The 10,540-nt window shown below is 47.0% G+C and overlaps 1 non-coding gene across 1 annotated transcript; it reads left to right on the top strand.

Moving 5' to 3' along the window:
• Positions 1–10,208: 10,208 nt before the first annotated feature.
• LOC111763599 (small nucleolar RNA SNORA42/SNORA80 family) lies at positions 10,209–10,339 on the top strand. The gene has a single exon (XR_002796436.1). It is a non-coding gene; the product is annotated as a small nucleolar RNA SNORA42/SNORA80 family (small nucleolar RNA).
• Positions 10,340–10,540: the final 201 nt, after the last annotated feature.

Below are 10,540 nucleotides of genomic sequence, written 5' to 3'. Positions count from 1 at the left end.
TCCGTCTACCACATGGGAGGTCCGCGGTTCAAACCCCAGGCCTCGTGACCCGTGTGGAGCTGGCCCATGCGCAGTGCTGATGCGCACAAGGAGTGCCCTGCCATGCAGGGGTGTCCCCCGCGTAGGGGAGCCCCACGTGCAAGGAGTGCGCCCCGTAAGGAGAGCTGCCCAGCGCGAAAGAAAGTGCAGCCTGCCCAGGAATGGCGCCGCCCACACGGAGAGCTGACACAGCAAGATGACGCAACAAAAAGAGACACAGATTCCCCTGTCACTGACAACAAGAGAAGCGGACAAAGAAGAACATGCAGCGTATGGACACAGAGAACAGGCAAACAGGATGAGGGTGGGGGTGGGGGTGGGGGTGGGGGGGGAAGGGGAGAGAAATAAATAAATAAATATTTTTTAAAAAAAATTAAAAAAAAGAAGACCCTATGTCCAAACAAGGTTTTGGGTGGACCTGAACAGAGGGGTGGAGGGGTGTGTGCAGGACACTGTTCAATCTACCACAGAGCCCTAACACTTCCTGTGAGTTTTCCATCGTGTTCGATGGAATAGCTCGATAGACATAAATAATTTTCTCGGTACCCTTGTGCTCAAAATTTGGAAACTCAAAACAATCATATTAGGAACCAATAGACTCATTCATTCACCACTGCAGATGGCCCACTCTTGTAAATACCACCTTCATTAGACTCTCAGCGCAGTTTTGAGTGTGCCACTCATTTCCTGCCTGGACACTGACCCAAACCATCAGAAGTAATGACGTGTGCTAAGGCACAGAGTGCTGAGCAAAAGTGCAGCATTTGGGGGGAAGTGGCTGTGGCTCAATCTGTTGGGTGCCTGTCTACTGTATGGGAGGCCCTGGGTTCGCGTCCCGGGGCCTCCTTGTGAAGGCAGGCTTGCCCGCACGCCGTGGAGAGCCGCCGGTCCGCAAGTGCCATGGAGGGCCACCCAGCAGACGCCTTGGAGCTCCACCCGGCCTGCACTGGCTCGTGGAGAGCCAACTCAGCAAGGTGACACAATATAAAAGGGAGACAAGCAAAAACACAGAAGAGTGCACAGCAAATGGACAACAGAGAGCAGAAAGCAAGCAAGCCACAAGAGGGGAGGGGAAATAAAATAAATAAATACAGACACAGAAGAACGCACAGCGAATGGACGCAGAGAGCAGACAGAACACAAAAAAAGCCATAGGTGGGGGATAAAAAAAAAGTGAAGCATTTGGGGGAATTGTGGAAAGGTCTGCATGCAACGATCATACAATTCAGTGTTCAGTTAATGCAAGGAAATGAGGCAGGAGCACTCTATAGATTCACATTCATTAAAGCACCTTTGGCCTCTGCTAAGCAGTTTGGACTTTATCTAGCAGCAGATGGTGGGCAAGGTCCAACAGAGGAGAGGGGTATGCTTTCAGAATGCCAGAGAGAAAGGGCGATGGGGTAGTTGGATGACTGCGTGAAGGAACCACATGTGATGCCTTGGAAACCACATGAGATATCTGAGTAATAATCTAGGAAAAAAGGAAGGAGAAGCAAAAATACAGTAGCAGACACACTAATATTAGTTCAAAGCCACAAGGACTGCAGTTCCTGGAACAGCCACCCAACGGGAGGCTCATCATGTTTGCTTTCACAGCCATGGTTGAAGGTGTCGGTGACCTCTGAAGAGGAGTGGTGCTCTCTGGATGAAGGTGTGAGTTTAGATAGACGTGTGTGAATCAGCTGCTGAATGTCAGCCAGCCCTGGAGAGAACCGAGAGCCATATTCACAAAGAAACAGACTGGACGTGTGACAAGCACCACCTTGCCTCACTTAAGAAAATCAACTTCTGAAATCTGTACTGAAAAATGAGAGGTTGAAGTCCTTTGGCCGGGGTCTTATCAGTCTGTTCCTCTTGGGATAAGGCTCACACATAGAAAATTGTCATTGCTCCTTCTTATGACCCATGTGTTACCTCATTCAAGCCTCAAAATAAGAGCACATGAAATGAAAAACTATATAGCTGCAGTCCTGAAACAGGGACAGGGCTTTCAACAATTATAGATGATAGGAGTCATAAATTTAGAAATGCCTTCATGATGGAAACTACATTTTGAGCATGTTTATTTCCCCAGATTTTACAAAAGATGTTCAGTGAATGCTGGCTGGGGAAATGAGCACAGCCTGAGCTTGAGAGATGCCAGGTACAGCAACGAGCATCCAGGATTTCTAGACACTGACTTTAATAATCTGGCCTTAGCTTTATGCATGAGGTACCTGTCTTAGTTTACCAGGGGTGCTATAACAAATACTACAGACCAGCCAGCTTAAAACAATAGGAAATTTATCGTCTACAGCTCTGGAGGCCAAAGGCCATTACCAAGTTGTCGGCAGGATTGTACTTCCTCTGAAGTCTATAGCATTCTAGTGGTAGTTTGCCAGCAGTGCATATCTCAGTCTCTGCCTCCGTCACATGGCCATCTAGCTCCTTCTGTCTCCTTCTCTGTGTCCAAATTTCCTCTGTTTATCAGGCTCCAGTCATACTGGATTAAGGCCCACCCTGATTCAATTCGGCCTCCCCTTAACTAATAACATCTTCAAATATCCTGTTTACAACTGGGTTCACAACCAGGGTTTAGGACTTGAGAACGTCATGTGGGGGTGTGATCCAATTCAAGGCAGTGCCCATAGCATTTATCCAAACTGGGAAGCAGACTTCGCCCAATGGATAGTGTGTCCACCTACCACATGGGGTCCACGGTTCAAACCCCAGGCCTCCTTGACCGGTGAGGAGCTGGCCCAAGTGCAGCACTGATGTGTGCAAGGAGTGCCCTGTCACACAGGGGTGTTCCCCCCGTAGGGGATCCCCACGTGAAAGGAGTGTGCCCCGTAAGGAGAACTGCCAGCGTGAAAGAAAGTGCAGCCTACCCAGGAGTGGCGCCACACACACGGAGAGCTGACACAGCAAGATGATGCAACAAAAAAGAGGCACAGATTCCTGGTGCAGTTGATAAGGATACAAGTGGATGCAGAAGAACACACAGCGAATGGACACAGAGAGCAGACAACTGGGGCGGGGGGGCAGAGGGGTGGGAGGGAAGGGGAGAGAAATAAGTAAAAAATTAATCTTAAAAAAAAGAGAAAAAATTAGAATTTATCTAACTGGGATACCCATGAGAAGGAGAGGGGGGTGCTATGAAAAATCAAGCTGAGACAAGAGGAATAAACAATGACTGTCCTGGGGAAGTGGACGTGGCCCAGTGGTTAGGGCGTCCGTCTACCACATGGGAGGTCCAGGGTTCAAACCCCAGGCCTCCTTGACCCATGTGGAGCTGGCCCATGTGCAGTGCTGATGCGTGCACTGAGTGCCATGCCATGCAGGGGTGTCCCCTGCATAGGGGAGCCCCATGCACAAGGAGTGCACCCCATAAGGAGAGCCTCCCAGCGTGAAAGAAAGTGCAGCCTGCCCAGGAATGGCGCCGCCCACACGGAGAGCTGACACAACAAGATGATGCAACAAAAAAGAAACACAGATTCCTGGTGCAGCTGATAAGGATACAAGCGGTTACAGAAGAACGCACAGCAAAGGGACACAGAGAGCAGACAACGGGGAGAGGGGGAGAGAGAAATAAATAATAAATCTTTAAAAACAAACAAAAAAAAAAACAATGACTGTCCTGGAAAGCAGGACATAGGGTCAAAGTACTTGTGAGCCAGGTCTTTGTATTTTATGATGGTGCCATTGGAGAGCTTGTGCTTGTCAAGCAAATGACAGCCCAAAACAGCAGTCATCATTTGGACCTGAAGGTCCAGGATGCAACCAAAGACAAGTCACAGTCTTGTGTAGGGTAAAATGGGCCAGGTCACCCACGGAGGTCCAGGGCAATACCCCTGGTGAAACAATTATTGTGGGAGGGGGTAACCAGCGTGGGCTGGCCAGCAAGTCCAGGATGGACTCTAATGCAAGCCACAGACTCCTTAAGGAAGTTCAGGGCTGAGCTGGCCGGGAAGGTTCAGGATGGACCTCGGTCCTAGCAGCAGTCTCATGAAGTGCGGACAGAGCTGAGCCAGTGAGGGAGGGCCAGGCAGTCCCCCCATGGGTGGGCCATCGTCTAGGTGGGATGAACCAGGCAAGGGCAGTCAGCTTAGTCCAGGGCAGTCATCCAGGCAAGCCCTGTGCTCATGAGGGGGTGAGCACCCAGGTCAGCCAGGGAGGTCCAGCTCAGAGACCATGGCTGTGCTGATCTTTGCAGTGGGAAGGAGAACCGAGGTCCAGGGTGGACACCTGGCCTAGCTGCAGTCTACTGTGAGGAAGAAGAGGCCAGGCACTCCAGGGAGGTCCAGGGAGGTCACAACAGCCCACCCACCCTCTTCTAGTAGGGTTGATTGAATTCTGTACCTCTACATCCCAACAAGCACGTTATGAATCTTAATCCCATTCCTGTAGGTGTGAACCCATACCCTCTTATAAAGAGTCCTTCTTGGTGATGATTTTTTTTTTTTCTTACCACCTTCCCCCCACCATCCACCCTGTTCTTTGTCCACCTCAAGCACTCTTATTAGTTAATGCCTTGTGTATTCTTCCAGTGTTTCTGTATACACATAAAAGCAACAAGGAAGCTTATATATATTGGTATGTGACAGGGTTGTTACACAAAAGGAGGAATACTACTTTGCACCTTGCTTTTTTCCTTTTTTCTCAATAATGTATCCTAGAGATCTTTCCAAATGAGGATATAGGAAACGTCCTCATTATTTATTTACTTACTTACTTATATTTTTAGTTAAGCTGTAGCACTCTGAATGAGGGTGGGTCTTAATCCAGATTCTGAAGGACTTATAAGAGGACCTGGAAGCCACTGAGTGAGAGAGGAGGGGGCGTCGCCATGTGACAAGGGGAAGTGGAGAGTCAAGCCAAGGACCCAACCCCAAGGGTTGCGACAGGCTAGCATCAGAACGCATCAACCACAAGAAGAAGCAAGCCTTCTAGCTTCCAAAACCATGAGAAAATAAACGCCTATTGCTAAGCCAAAACCAGTGTGTGGTAGTGTGATGCAGCTCTGGCATAGTAGGATAGGAGGACAGGTCAGATTTGCTAGGGGGGGTCCAGGACAGTCGTGCTGTTTGACCCTTGGTCACATAGGAAGGACCGGGCCAGGCCAGCCAGGATACCTTGGGTCAAGCCACAGTCTTATGTAGTGGGTAGCAGGATGGACCAGCCAGGGAGGCCCAGGACACAAAACACATCTCAATCATTGGCCAGGCTAGGAAGGACTTTTACAGATGAGACATGCTGTGTAGGACTTAGAGATCCAGGATGGACAATGCCAGCCAAATATAATTGTCATGTAGTGGGGACAAGGCTGGATGGGCCAGGGAGGTCCAGGAGAAACATAAAATTTGAACCAGGATCTCATGTAAGAGGAACCATGCCAAAACTCAGCAGATAAACACTCCCCCCACCCCAGTGTGGGACATGACTCCCGGGGATGAGCCTCCCTGGCACCAGAGGATTAGTACCAAGCCCCGACTAGTGATGCACTTAGAAAAAGACCTTGACCAAAAAGGGGAAACATCGAATACCAAAGAGTTTTAATGGCTAAGAGATTTCAAAGTGAGTTAGGAGGTCATCCCAGAGTTTATACTTATGCATGTCTCAGACAGATCTCACTAGCTGCCACTGTAAACATTACCTTAAATAGGGGTGCTCCTGAGGGCTCTAGAGACATCAAGACACTCTAGGCAAGGTGCACAAGCCCTTGAAATCAGTATCCTGTGGGTGGGCCTTACCTTGGAATATACGGCAATTTATTTACCCAATATAACAGAGTTTGACTCATTTATAATTTCCCTACACATGATTCTTCCATCCCTTTTATTTGAGCCTATAATTAGTACTATTCCCATTAAATGTATGTCTCAGAGGCTTAAATCTTCAGTCTGTTCATATGCCAGTTGAGCCCTGAATCTCAGAAGAGCTGCAGCCAATACTATACTCTTCAGATCATTGGACTTGTGACAGGACAACTATCAAAATGATGATGATGGACTACTCCCAATCCCCCCACCCAAAGAAAAATAGAGTATCTACAACTGCAAGTAGGACAGTTCCTTCCATCTGTCCCATAAGATCTAAGCCCCCTCTCAATCTAGGCCAGATCGGGCATCACAATCCCAAAATCCTCAAAGTTGAGGAATGGGAGAGCAGATATGGCTCAAGCAGTTGGGCACCTGCCTCCCACATGGGAGGTCCCAGGTTTGGCTCCCAGTGCCTCCTAAAGAAAATGAGCAGATGCAATGAGCTGATGCAATAAGCAGATGCAATGAGCAGGGAGTGGATGTGGCTCAAGCAGATGGGCACACACCTCCCACATGGGAGGTTCCAGGTTTGGTTTCTGGTGCCTCCTAAAGAAGATGAGCAGAAAATGAGCAGACACAATGAGCAGACACAATGAGTAGACACAATGAGTAGACAAAAAGCAGACATAGCGAGGAGACAATGAGTGGAAACAACGAGCAGACAGATGAGGGAGTCATCTCAGGGAGGGGGATGTTGAGGAATGATCAAACACACAAAATAAGGGTGGGATGTAACCATGGACAGAAACTTATTATAGTAATGGAAAAATATATAACATAATTATAAGATAGTAGTTGACAGAGGTTCTGAGGAGAAGGGAAGGGAACATAGGAAAATTTTAGGGCATTGGAATTTCATGTAAACTACAATGTAAACTATAGACCATGGTTAGCAGCAATGCTTCAATATTTATTCTTCAATTATAACAAACGTATCACACAATTGTAAGATGTTATTAATTGGGGAAGATGTGGGAGAGGGAGGGGTGGGTATATGGGAAGACCTTGTACTTTTTTTTTTTTAGGTACTGGGGGCGGGGATGGAACCTGGGAACTTGTATGTGGGAAGCTGGTGCTCACTGAGCCACATTGGCTTCCCTAAGTTGATTTTTTAAATTTGTTTTGCTTGTAGTTTGTTTTTGTTTTTTCAGAAGGACTGGGGACTGAACCCAGGACCTCCCATTTGGGAGGTGGGTGCTCAACTGCTTGAGCCACATCTGCTCCCAGCCCTTATACTTTAAAAAATATATATATTTCTCCCCCAAGATGGCTCCCTCATCTGTCTGCTCACTGTCTGCTCGATGTGTTTGCTACCTGTCACTGTTCATTGTGTCTGCTCATTGTTTCTGCTAATTGTGTCTGCTCATTGTTTCTGCTAATTGTCTCTGCTCATTGTGTCTGCTCATTGTCTTTGCATATCTTCTTTAGGGGGCACTGGGAACAGAACCCAGGACCTCCCATGCCTTTATACTTTTTTTTTTTTAAGTTAGGCCAGTAATTTATTAAGGAAGGGAGGGAAGAGAAATGGGAGAAAATAACAGATTATGGGTCCCAGGTAGAGAAGGGGCTGAAAAGAGATAAAGAGGGCTGATTTACAGACTACAATTTTCCATTACAGATTACAAATGCCTGGGTTTTATTTGCATGCTGTTGCACACAGCAGGGAGGAAGGCAAGAGCAGGGAGTGTTTTCCTTTGGTGCTTGCATTCTAAACCATTAATTATTATTATTATTATTATTTTTAAATATTTATTTTTAAATTTATTTCTCTCCCCTCCCCACTCTCTGTGTCCTTTCACTGTGTGTTCTTCTGTGTCCGCTTCTATTCTAGTCAGCAGCCCGGGAATCTGTGTCTCTTTTTATTGGGTCAACTTGCTGCATCAGCTCTCTGCATGAGCGCCACTCCTGGGCAGGCTGGACTTTCTTTCGCGCTGGGCGGCTCTCCTTACAGGGTGCACTCCTTGCACATGGGGCTCCCCTACGTGGGGACACCCCTGCGTGGCATGGCACTCCTTGCGCGTATCAGCACTGTGCGTGGGCCAGCTCCACACAGGTCAAAGAGTTTGGTTTTGAACTGGGTTTGAACTGTGGACCTCCCATGTGGTAGGCGAACGCTCTATCCATTGAGCCAACTCCACTTCCCTAAACCATTAATTATTATACCACTTTGCTAATGACAGGGGAGGAGTCCCAGTTGTTTGCTGTTTTGATTGGTTATCCCACCCATCAATCCCCTGGGAGGGCCCAAGGATAAGGCCCCCTGGATCCTTATACTTTTGATATGACTTTTCTGTAAACTAACACCTCTTTAAAAATAAAGTTTATTATATTAAAAAATAAAAAGAAAGAGGAACCAGGCCAGGCCAGCCATGGAGAGCCAAGACGGACACCCTGATGAACCATGCTCACATTGGGAGGGACCAGGTTGGGCCAGCCATGGAGATCCAGTACAGAAAATTCCAGTACAGATAAGGATGGGTCTCTTGTGGGAGTTTCCAGGCCCATAACCTCCCCCTAGCGGGAGACTTTGAAAACTTTTCCACTGTCACATCAGGTGACTGGGGAGTTTTGGGGAGGACAATGCAAATTAGGGAGGGCCAGTGTTGGATGCATCCCCGAAAACACCAGAGGGGGAGTGTCTTAGTTTGCCAAGGCTGCTGTAACAAACACCACAGATTGGGTTTTTTTTTCAAAGGTAAATACCTGGCTTTCAACTGGCTTTGATTATAAAATTTGGTAGGTGGGACTCAACCAAATTTAAACGGCCACTCGGTTTCTCAATCTTTACAAGAGAAAAACTAGATGAAAACAAAGACTGCAACCCAGCAATCCCACACCTACAAATCGACCTCAAAGAATTGAAAGCAGAAAATCGAGCAGATGCATGAACATCCATATTCGTTGCAGCATCTTCCACAAGAGCCCAAAGGTGGAAACAATCCTTGTGTCCATTGATGGGGGACTAGATGAACAAAACGTGGTTTATGCATACAGTGGAATACCATTCAACTGTAAGAAAAGAAATGAAGTTCTGATACCGGAGAAAATGGATGAACCTTGAGGATATAATGTTGAGAGAAAGAAGCCAGAACACAGAGAGACAAATATTGTATGATTCTTGCTCATAGGAAATAAATAGAATATGCAAATTCATAGAGTCAGAAATTAGAATACAGGTCACCAAGGGTAGGGGTGGGGAATGGGGAGTTAATGTTTTCATGGGTACAGAATTTCTTTTTGGCATGATGGAAAAGTCTGGTCAATGATGGTGGCAATGGTAGCACAAGATTGTGACTGTAACACCACTGAATTTTATATACTCGAAAGTGGTTAACATAGGAAATATTCGGTTGTATATATGTTACAATTAAAAACAAAACCATAGAACTCTACAACACAGTGAATCCTAGTCAATAATATAATTATGTAATTAATAATATAATTATATAAGTATATAATTATAACAGTATTGATTTGTCAGTTGTAACAAAGGTACCACACTAATGCAAATAGTGAATAACAGGAAAAATTGTGGGGACGTGTATATGGGAACTCTGCTTCCTGCATGATTTTCCTGTAAACCTGCAACTGCTCAAAAAATCATAAAAAATAAACAAATACCCACGAACCGGCTGGTTTCAACAACAGGAATGTATTGTTTCACGGTTCTGGAGGCTAGAATTCCAGAATCACAGCACGGGCAGGCCATGCTTTCCCCAAAGGCTGGCGCTTTCTGGCGGTGGGTTGGCAACATCCACACCTCAGCCTCTGGCTCCGTCCTCGGCCATCTGCTCCCCGTCTGCCGCCTGCTGGCTCCTGCTTAAAGGACTCCAGGGCTGTTGCCAGGCCTGTTGGGTCAAGGCCACCTCATTCAGTTTGGCCTCGCCTTGACTAGTAACACCTTCAAAGACCCTATTTACAAATGAGTTCATATCCCCAGGACAGGGGTTAGGCCCTGAACTTGTCTTTCTAGAGGACGTGATTCCATCCAGAACAAGGAGCTGGAGAAATTGGGGGGTGGGTATCTCCTAAGACCAGGCACCAGCCAGTACCACATCTATTTCCAGAGTCCCGTCCCTGGGCCTCCCTGCTCAGCCCAGACTTGTCCAGCCTTAAGGAGAGGAACTCAGAAAAATGTGGAGGGGCCACATCCTAGAGGCCGAACCCCCAAAGGGACATGGGGCAGCCAGAGGAAACTCCCTGGGCCTCCCAGTCTGCCCTGAGCCAGTTCCAGCAACTACTGGAAGGGAACTGAGAAAGTTTACACAAGGGGTCCCCAACTCTTGGAACCCACATGGAGACACACCCTGGCTTGGAATGCCCTTCAGAAGGGCACTTAGGAGATCTTTGGGGAGAAGATAATCAAATGATGCATAGGTTTGGATTTATGGCAGGTCTGTATCCCTGGACCTCTCATAGTGTCCCATGCCAGAGCCAACTGGGGCCCTGAACCATTGATGACCTTGTCCATAGGCCTCGGCAATGAAGCGAGTTGCATAGTGTAAAAAAAAAAAAAAAAGATGTAGAAATGACCAAATGACCAATAAGCACATGAAAAGATGCTCAACATCATTATCCATTATCCAAACCAAAGCCACAATGTGATACCACTTCACACCCACAAAGATATAATAGTAATAAAAATAAGTGTTGGCGAGAATATGGAGAAATTGGAACTCTACTGCATTGTCAGTGACAAGTAA

This window comes from Dasypus novemcinctus, chromosome 30, assembly GCF_030445035.2.
Source record: "Dasypus novemcinctus isolate mDasNov1 chromosome 30, mDasNov1.1.hap2, whole genome shotgun sequence".
Taxonomy (NCBI): domain Eukaryota; kingdom Metazoa; phylum Chordata; class Mammalia; order Cingulata; family Dasypodidae; genus Dasypus; species Dasypus novemcinctus.
Note: the sequence above shows the minus strand (reverse complement) of the source record. Positions and strands in the feature narration are given on the sequence as shown.